Source organism: Herpailurus yagouaroundi, unplaced genomic scaffold (assembly GCF_014898765.1).
Source record: "Herpailurus yagouaroundi ecotype Mexico unplaced genomic scaffold, PumYag 202, whole genome shotgun sequence".
NCBI lineage: Eukaryota > Metazoa > Chordata > Mammalia > Carnivora > Felidae > Herpailurus > Herpailurus yagouaroundi.
This window is the reverse complement of record NW_024412433.1, coordinates 9,997,326-10,005,330: the sequence shown is the minus strand read 5'-3', so window position 1 is coordinate 10,005,330 and position 8,005 is coordinate 9,997,326.

Genomic DNA, 8,005 nt, shown 5'->3' with positions numbered 1-8,005 from the left:
AGTTTTTGCAAATGCAGCCAGCCTAAGGAAAAAGCTTACATTGCCTTAAAGCACATAGATTCATGTTGCAACACCTAGAACCTCCCAGGGAGGCTCCCACCTTCTGGGAAGTTCTACCAAAATGCAAAAGTGAGGCGCAGCTCTCCAGCATGTCTGGGCAGCTCGGAGCTCCGTGTCTGCTCCACACAGCTGCTTCTCTTGGCACCCAATCAGAACTGGTTCCTCTTTTTCTCATGCTATCAAGATGTTCCTTGTTTCCGATAATGACTATTAATAATAATATTTACACGAACAAGCTTTCCTTTGTTCCAAAACATCTCGGAGGGCTTCAGAACAAGTGTGCCACAAATCCCGGGCCAGATGTACTGAGATGGAGCATCCAGAGGGGTCCCCGAGAGCAGCTGATGGGTACCCCAAAGAGAGGACACAGCAGAAGGGACACTTTCTGTCCATCAGACAGTATGGGTGGGCCAGCGGCCAGTTGAGAAGGAGCATCGAGGAACGCTGCCGGGATGCGCGCTAAAGTGTCCCCAAACTACCAAAGTGATGTTCACGTGCAGCTCACCCTGGGGAAGAAGCTCAGGCTGGCTGTTTGCTGGCTGCCACTCTCCTTCTCCCCTTCTTGTGAAATTTCCATAATGAGTTTGGGGGGTGCGGAGAGTAGGGGGAACGGGCTCTGCCTCACTGCACAGGTAGAATGGAAGTGTTGATACTCAAGGTGCCTTGACCTCTCCAAAGACCTATTCCTACGGGTCAGAGGTCCAGTCCCTCCCTAGACCAGAGTTATGTGCGAGTCATGAAGACACTGAGGCCAGTTGAAACTGATTAATTCCAGCAGCAATGCCCAACAAAACTCTGGCTGCTCTCACTACCCAAACATTTTGGAGCTGCCCATTTTCTCTTCATTGTTTTGTCTGGTGCTTTACTTGTTGGTTGTCAGTGTTGCATTGTTCTTTAGTTTTGGGTTTTGTGCGTGTGTGTGTTTTGTTTGTTTAATCTTGCGACCTCCCCTAGACACAGATATGGATATAGTTCATTTGTTTGCTGAGCTTAGCCTGGGTGTATTTTGTTGCTTGCATCAAAAAGCTCTAACTGATACAAGGGAGTTAAGTGGGAGACACGTGGGAGACGTCTTAATCTTACGTATTCTGGACTGTATTGACATAACACGGTGTGCGGCTAACATTTAAGATGAGTGTGGGGTTGGTAGAAGTGTAGGTCACTTGCATCAGATGACTCCATGCTGGAGATGGCACCTGGTCTCACCAAACCCACAAATTTGACAGCCGTGGAGAAACCCCCTTGGACTTCATCCTCCTTTAACCACATGCTAAATTGAAATAAAAATTAGAGACCAAAAATACACACGTGAGTGTCTTTGGAGGACAGGTGAACTCCAACCTAGCACCTGAACCACCATGGCTTAAAGTCATGGAGACAAAAGGACTAAAGAGCAATTTGATGCATCGATATCCAGATGCCGGATGCTCCCCCACTGTCCTGTTTATGCCCAGCTGCCACTCTGATGGCTTGCAATGGGACTTCTCAGCCCTTCCGAACGAGGACATTTCACACAGAGGATCCTCTGGGTCGTGAAGGTGCTAAGCAGAAGGGTGACCGGTTGCAGGTCACTAAACTCTAAAAAGCAAGGAATGCTAGTATGCTACACACTTCGAATGTGTTATAGCAAACTTTCACTGCACCAAACAAGGAATTTTGAATCTTCATAGAAGGATATGTGGAGAGGTAGAACTGGAGGTTTGTTTCATTGAGAAATAAGTTTCTTAATCACTGTCAGATGACTGTACAGTCTTTCATATAGAGTCCTTAGAGGAAATAAAATTTCTAGTCCAAAGTTTTAGTCCATTCTGGGTATGGAAACTCCGCTTGGTCTAATGTGTTGCATAGTCATTATAACCCAACATTATCCGAATTTCTGGGCAAGCCCGATCAACAGCCGATACAGCTTGTGTATTAGTTTGCTGATAGGCATGGTGTCCACTTGGTAGGAATGCCATGACAAAATACTAGCAACCAGGTGGCTTAAACAACAGGAATTTATTTTCTCACCTTTACAAGTCCAAGATCAAAGTGTTGGCAGGTTTGGTTCCTTCTGAGACTTGTCTCCCTGACTTGCAAAAACATTTCTCGCTGTGTCCTCGTTTGGTCTTTCCTTTGTACTCACACATCCCTAGTGTCTCTCTGCGTGTCCTGATTCTCTTTTCTCATAAGGACACCAGTCGGATTGAATTAGGGCCCACCCTAACCCATTTTAACCTTGTTACCTCTTTAAGGGCCCTATCTCCAAATACAGGCACCTTTGAGGTACTGGAGATCAAGACTTTGGCATGTGGATTTGAAGGGACCACACAGTTAGACTGATAACACCATAGGAGATGTTCAAAGAATTCAGTATCACGAACTAAAATCTCAGATACTAAAATTCAAACAGACTTTTGTGCTCCCCCCGCCAAAAGAAGTTAGAATTATCATTCATGGGTCAACCACATTAATATATCGTTTGGGGGGCGCCTGGGTGGCGCAGTCGGTTAAGCGTCCGACTTCAGCCAGGTCGCGATCTCGCGGTCCGTGAGTTCGAGCCCCGCGTCGGGCTCTGGGCTGATGGCTCAGAGCCTGGAGCCTGTTTCCGATTCTGTGTCTCCCTCTCTCTCTGCTCCTCCCCCGTTCATGCTCTGTCTCTCTCTGTCCCAAAAACAATAAATAAAAAAAAGTTGAAAAAAAAATTTAAAAAAAATAAATAAAATAATTTAAAAAATAAAAAAATATATATATCGTTTGGTCGTAATAAACAATTAAGTGGTCCACAGGAAAAATTGTGTGGCTCTTGTCATTTATGATTGGCTAGTCTGTTAGGCTTTGCCAATGTCCAGAGAATCTTCAGGTCATTAGAAAATCAAATGGAGTAAGAGTCTATTTGTTTTTAAGTGAGCCTAGAGTGCTGCATATATAACTCTTCTCTTCCTTAAACTGAACATTTGAACCTATCCTCCCGACACTCATATGAGCTGTTTAGGCTTTACAATCTTTATTTTGATTAGTCTAAAGGACATTTTTGAAAAGGCATTTTCGACTGGTCCCCCTATGGATGGGGTTTCCTCTGTTTCACTTAAACAGAGGAATAAAATAAATAAGATAAATAAAATAACAACCCTGTGTGGGGCGCCTGGGTGGCGCAGTCGGTTAAGCGTCCGACTTCAGCCAGGTCACGATCTCGCGGTCCGTGAGTTCGAGCCCCGCGTCGGGCTCTGGGCTGATGGCTCGGACCCTGGAGCCTGTTTCCGATTCTGTGTCTCCCTCTCTCTCTGCCCCTCCCCCGTTCATGCTCTGTCTCTCTCTGTCCCAAAAATAAATAAACGTTGAAAAAAAAAAATTTAAAAAAATAAATAAATAAAAAAATAACAACCCTGTGATTTTCGACCACCATTGATGGCTCTTCATAAGGGTTCTTCATTGAGGAATTTATGTAACATGACTTTGTAATTATTTTTAGTTGCTAACCAACACCCCCATGCCCCAGATTTTGCCTTCTAGAATCAGGCCTAATTCAGCGCCTAGAGAAAGACCTGACCTAAGGAAAACAAAAAACAAATAAAAAACTTCATAGAAGGATAAAGAAGTAGAAGATATATGTTGTCTGATTTAGCAAAATGAACTAGACAATCACAGTTCTTGCTCCCAGGAGATGGAAACCAGAAATGGGGACAAAAATAGATTCAGAGAAGGAAATTTTCAAGCTCATCTGGCCTGGCTAGGATTGTAATTTATCCAATCCTAAAAGTTACAATGACAGAGAAGGCAATGTTGAGCATCAGAAAACAACCCAAACCCCAAGTTATCTGTTTACTATTAAATTTTTGTAGGGGTATTAATATGTCAACTTTGCAAGTTACAGTCTATATATTGAACGTTTAGTTGATGTTAACAAAGACGTACATGTATATTCATCATATTAGTAAATAACCCAAGCCCATGGAAATTGGAATTCTAACCAGTGTTTACACCTTGGGCAGCATCTCAGATTACAGCGAGAGAGAAATCACTGGGGTCAAATGGCGCATATGGGAGAGTTTTATGACAAACCTTCAAATCTCTACAAGGAAAAGCACAGAAGAGTCACAGATTGTCAGGAAAGCCTAACTGTGGTGGCGGATGCATCATTTGGGCTTTGTTACTTGTCCAGGAAGAAGTCAGAAAAAGCCTCCTAGAAGGTGGACCACGAGTAGGGTGGGGTGGCATTGATAAGGATCCTGGCCTTAAACATCCATCAGCTGGAAACAAATGCAGCTAATTCTCCCTGGGTGCTATGTCCCTCACCCGTGCAGCCCATAAGTAGACCGAATGAAACACGCCCAAGACACGTTTGGTTAGTTTCTACTCCTTAGCTGGAATGACTGGGTATGCAGTCATCTGCTTTTCCACATTTTTAATTTGATTTGGCTGCTGATTTGATGAGACATGTGAGCGTCTTTTCCCAGGTAGAAAGTTTGTGCATCATTTTAAAAATTTTTTTAATGTTTATTTATTTTTGAGAGAGAGAGAGAGAGAGAGAGAACAAGCAGAAGCAGGGGAGGGGACAAGAGAGAAGGAGAACAGAATCTCAAGCAGGCTTCAGGCTCTGAGACATCAGCACAGAGCCCGATGAGGGGTTCAAACGCAGGAACCGTGAGATCATGACCTGAGCCAAAGTTGGACACTTAACCGACTGAGCCACCGGGTGCCCCAGTACATCATGTTTTAATGCTGACACTGCCATTGCCCTGACAAATTCTCCGGAAGTTTGGGAGAACGGCAGTGAAGAAAGACAAGTATCATTTCTTTTTCTCATGTCATTGTAAACGTGCTTTGATGGAAACAAATTGCGATAAATTGATACTTTCAGAACTCTGACTGATTAATGCCTGTTGCAATACGTAACAGCAAAGTCAGAAAATTAAACAGGGTGATTCTTGATCATTCTGGGGAGAGCAAGGGGAAGCATAACAAATCAGCAAACCAATATGTGCCTGGAAAAGACACTAAGTGAGTCATCTAACCCTAGAGATTACACTTAATTCTAATGCTTTCTCTCCTATAGATTCTTGTTCATGGCATCCAGCCCAGGAGAGACGCGTTTTGCCAGAGTCTTTGTTGCTGGAGGGGGAAAAAATAGAAAGCAACTTCTTTAAGCACAAAAATTTGCAGAACTTGAAAAAAAAAAAAAAAAAATATATAAATATTTTTTTTTTTTTTTTTTTTTTTTTGCAAATTTTACCCCCAGGGATCATGAGAGCAGCATCTCTGCGAATGCCAATGGGGAAGTGAACTGCAGAACTGGCTTTCTTCCCCCACCAAAAAGAGAAATGACCAGATTACTCATATGTGCAGTCAGATTCCCTGTCTCACCTCCAATATTTTCTGGCAGTCCTGGGGCCCAGCCTGGAGTTCACTGATCGCACTGCATAGGTCAGAAGAGTACTGGGTAAAGTTGGCATTGGAATTCTAAACTAATAGTGAGGATGGAAATAAGTGAGGCCAAGCGCTTCTATAGACCAATAGCCTACAGACCAATCAATACACAGAGTCTTGGCTGACTGCACTATCAGATTAGCAGAGAAGAGTCAGGAAAAAGTCAGAAGGTGATGACTGCAGAGGTAGAGGTCCTTGGGTCTGATCCATGCATTGATGAAGCCATGAAGTGTGGCCCGCTCTGCACGCCCCATGGTGGTCATCAATGACTACAAATTTAAAGAGCAAAAACTTGGGGTGCCTGGGTGATTCAGTTGGTTGAGGGTCCAACTCTTGACTTAGGCTCAAGTCATGACCCCAGGGTTGTGGGATCAAGCCCCGCATCAGGCTCAGCACTGAGGGGGGAGCCTGCTTGGGCGTCTCTCTCTCTCCCTCTGCCCCTCTCCCCCACTTGTGTGCTCTCTCTATCTCTCTAAAAAAAATTAATAAAAAAAAGAGCAAAAACTCAATAACAATGTATTGAATGCAGAAATGCAATAGAATATTGGACAATAGGATAAAAATGAATCAAACCTCAAAACCAGCAATAATTTTAATGAATAGGCAAAATAGTCTTTTGACACTCATTGACTAATTATGAAGTCACCCTAAAAAATATCTTATTCCTATATAATTGGAGCTCTCGGACCCAGGTGTGGAAGGGCATTGGGGAGAAAAGTGGGGGAATGGGTAAGACTGGGATATCTTCTCACCACCCCATAGCTGTGCCTGCTCTGTGCTTTCTCACCTCATACTAAACATGATTTGGGGTTCTGAGAGACAGAGGGGAGAAACGAAGACATGAACTGTAAAGAGAAGCACACAATGAAAAAAAAGGGGTGGGTAGACAGGAGTATAGAAAGGCAGAATTTCCAGTCAATATTCAGGGGAGGAAAAACTGTAAAGTGTCCACAACTAACAATTTCTTGATTCGTTCTCCTTCTGAGCCTTCAGCATGGGCACCCCTTCCCAATTAGGACAATGTCCCAGAGAATATTATTGCAATGTGCATTTTTCTGTTGGCCTTCCAAAATCAATTTCTCCATTCCTCCTTTCCCAGCGCTGCCTGATTTAGGGATCCCTGTGGTTTAGGTAAAGAGAGAGCGAGGGATGGAATACATAAGCCAAGATCTAGATTGTTCCATTTCCCAGGCCATTGTGAAGATGGACAGATGATCTAGGTCGTCTAGAAAGAGTATTACCAGGGCTTTTGCTGGGAATGTTTAGGAGAGAACTGAAAAGCCATCTTGGGATTATAAGGAGCCATCTCTTCCCTGAGGCAATGTCACTTGGCTCGAGTTTCTAGCAATAGGAAGGCAATAATTCAAAGGACTCGTATGGCACATTCCTCCAAACATCAAACTGTAGTAGTCCCCCCAGTTAGTAAGTCCCCCAGTAAGTGCCCCCCCCCCCACTTACCAGTGGTCAACCATGGTCTGGAAACAGATAATCCTCTTTCTGACATATCGGCAGAAGGTCAATAGTCACACTACATCGCAGTGCTTACGTCATTCCTCCACTCCTCATCTCATGATGTAGGCATTTAATCATCTCACATCATTAAAGAAGAAGGGTGAGTACAGTACAATCAAACATTTTGAGAGATCACATAACTTTCATTAGAGTATATTGTTGCAATTGCTCTAGTTTATTACCAGTTATTGTAGTTAATTTCTTACGGTGCCTAATTTATAGATAAAATTTTATCGTAGGTATGCCTGCATGGGAAGAAGCATAGTATATGTAGGGTTTGGTGCTATTTTTGGTGTCAAACATCCACCAGCGGTCTTGGAAAGCATCCCCACCCATAAAGGGGGACTTACTGTAACTTCAGTTTCCTGTAACTTATGTGCCTCGGTCCTAAGATTTTCCCTCAGAGAAACGTGGAGCAAATCTGTTCTCCCTTCTTCCCTCAGGCTAGTACTCTCTGAGCCAACTATCTCCAGATCCTCCAGTTTCCACACGTGACATGCTTTCCAGAACCCTCATCCATCCAGACATTATCTTTGCTTCAAGGTACACCCTAGTTAATATGCACATCTCTTAAAATATTTTTGTTAGTGTCTGATCCTAACAAAGTACATTGACTAGGGTGTTATAATTCTGTTACTAGTATGTGTTTTGGGCAACCCCCATTCACGTTAGTTCCTGCCTCCATTCAGACATGACGTCATTGAGCCCAGTCAAGCAAGACTATGAAGAGGGTGGTGTTTATACAAAAAAAACACAAAGCATGGTCCCTGACCTCCAAAGGAAAAAAGGATGGAGAGAGGAACAGAAGGCCTTAGAGGGGAAAGAAGTGTAAGTGGGATGAGAAAAGGAAAGGGAGGTGGGAGGAGGAACAGGAAGATATACAGATGGATCTGTAGGGATTTTCCTCCATCAAAACCACATTTTCAGGGGGTGGGAGGGAGGGGAGGGTGGGTGATGGGTATTGAAGAGGGCGTCTTTTGGAATGAGCCCTGGGTGTTGTATGGAAATCAATTTGACAATAAATCTC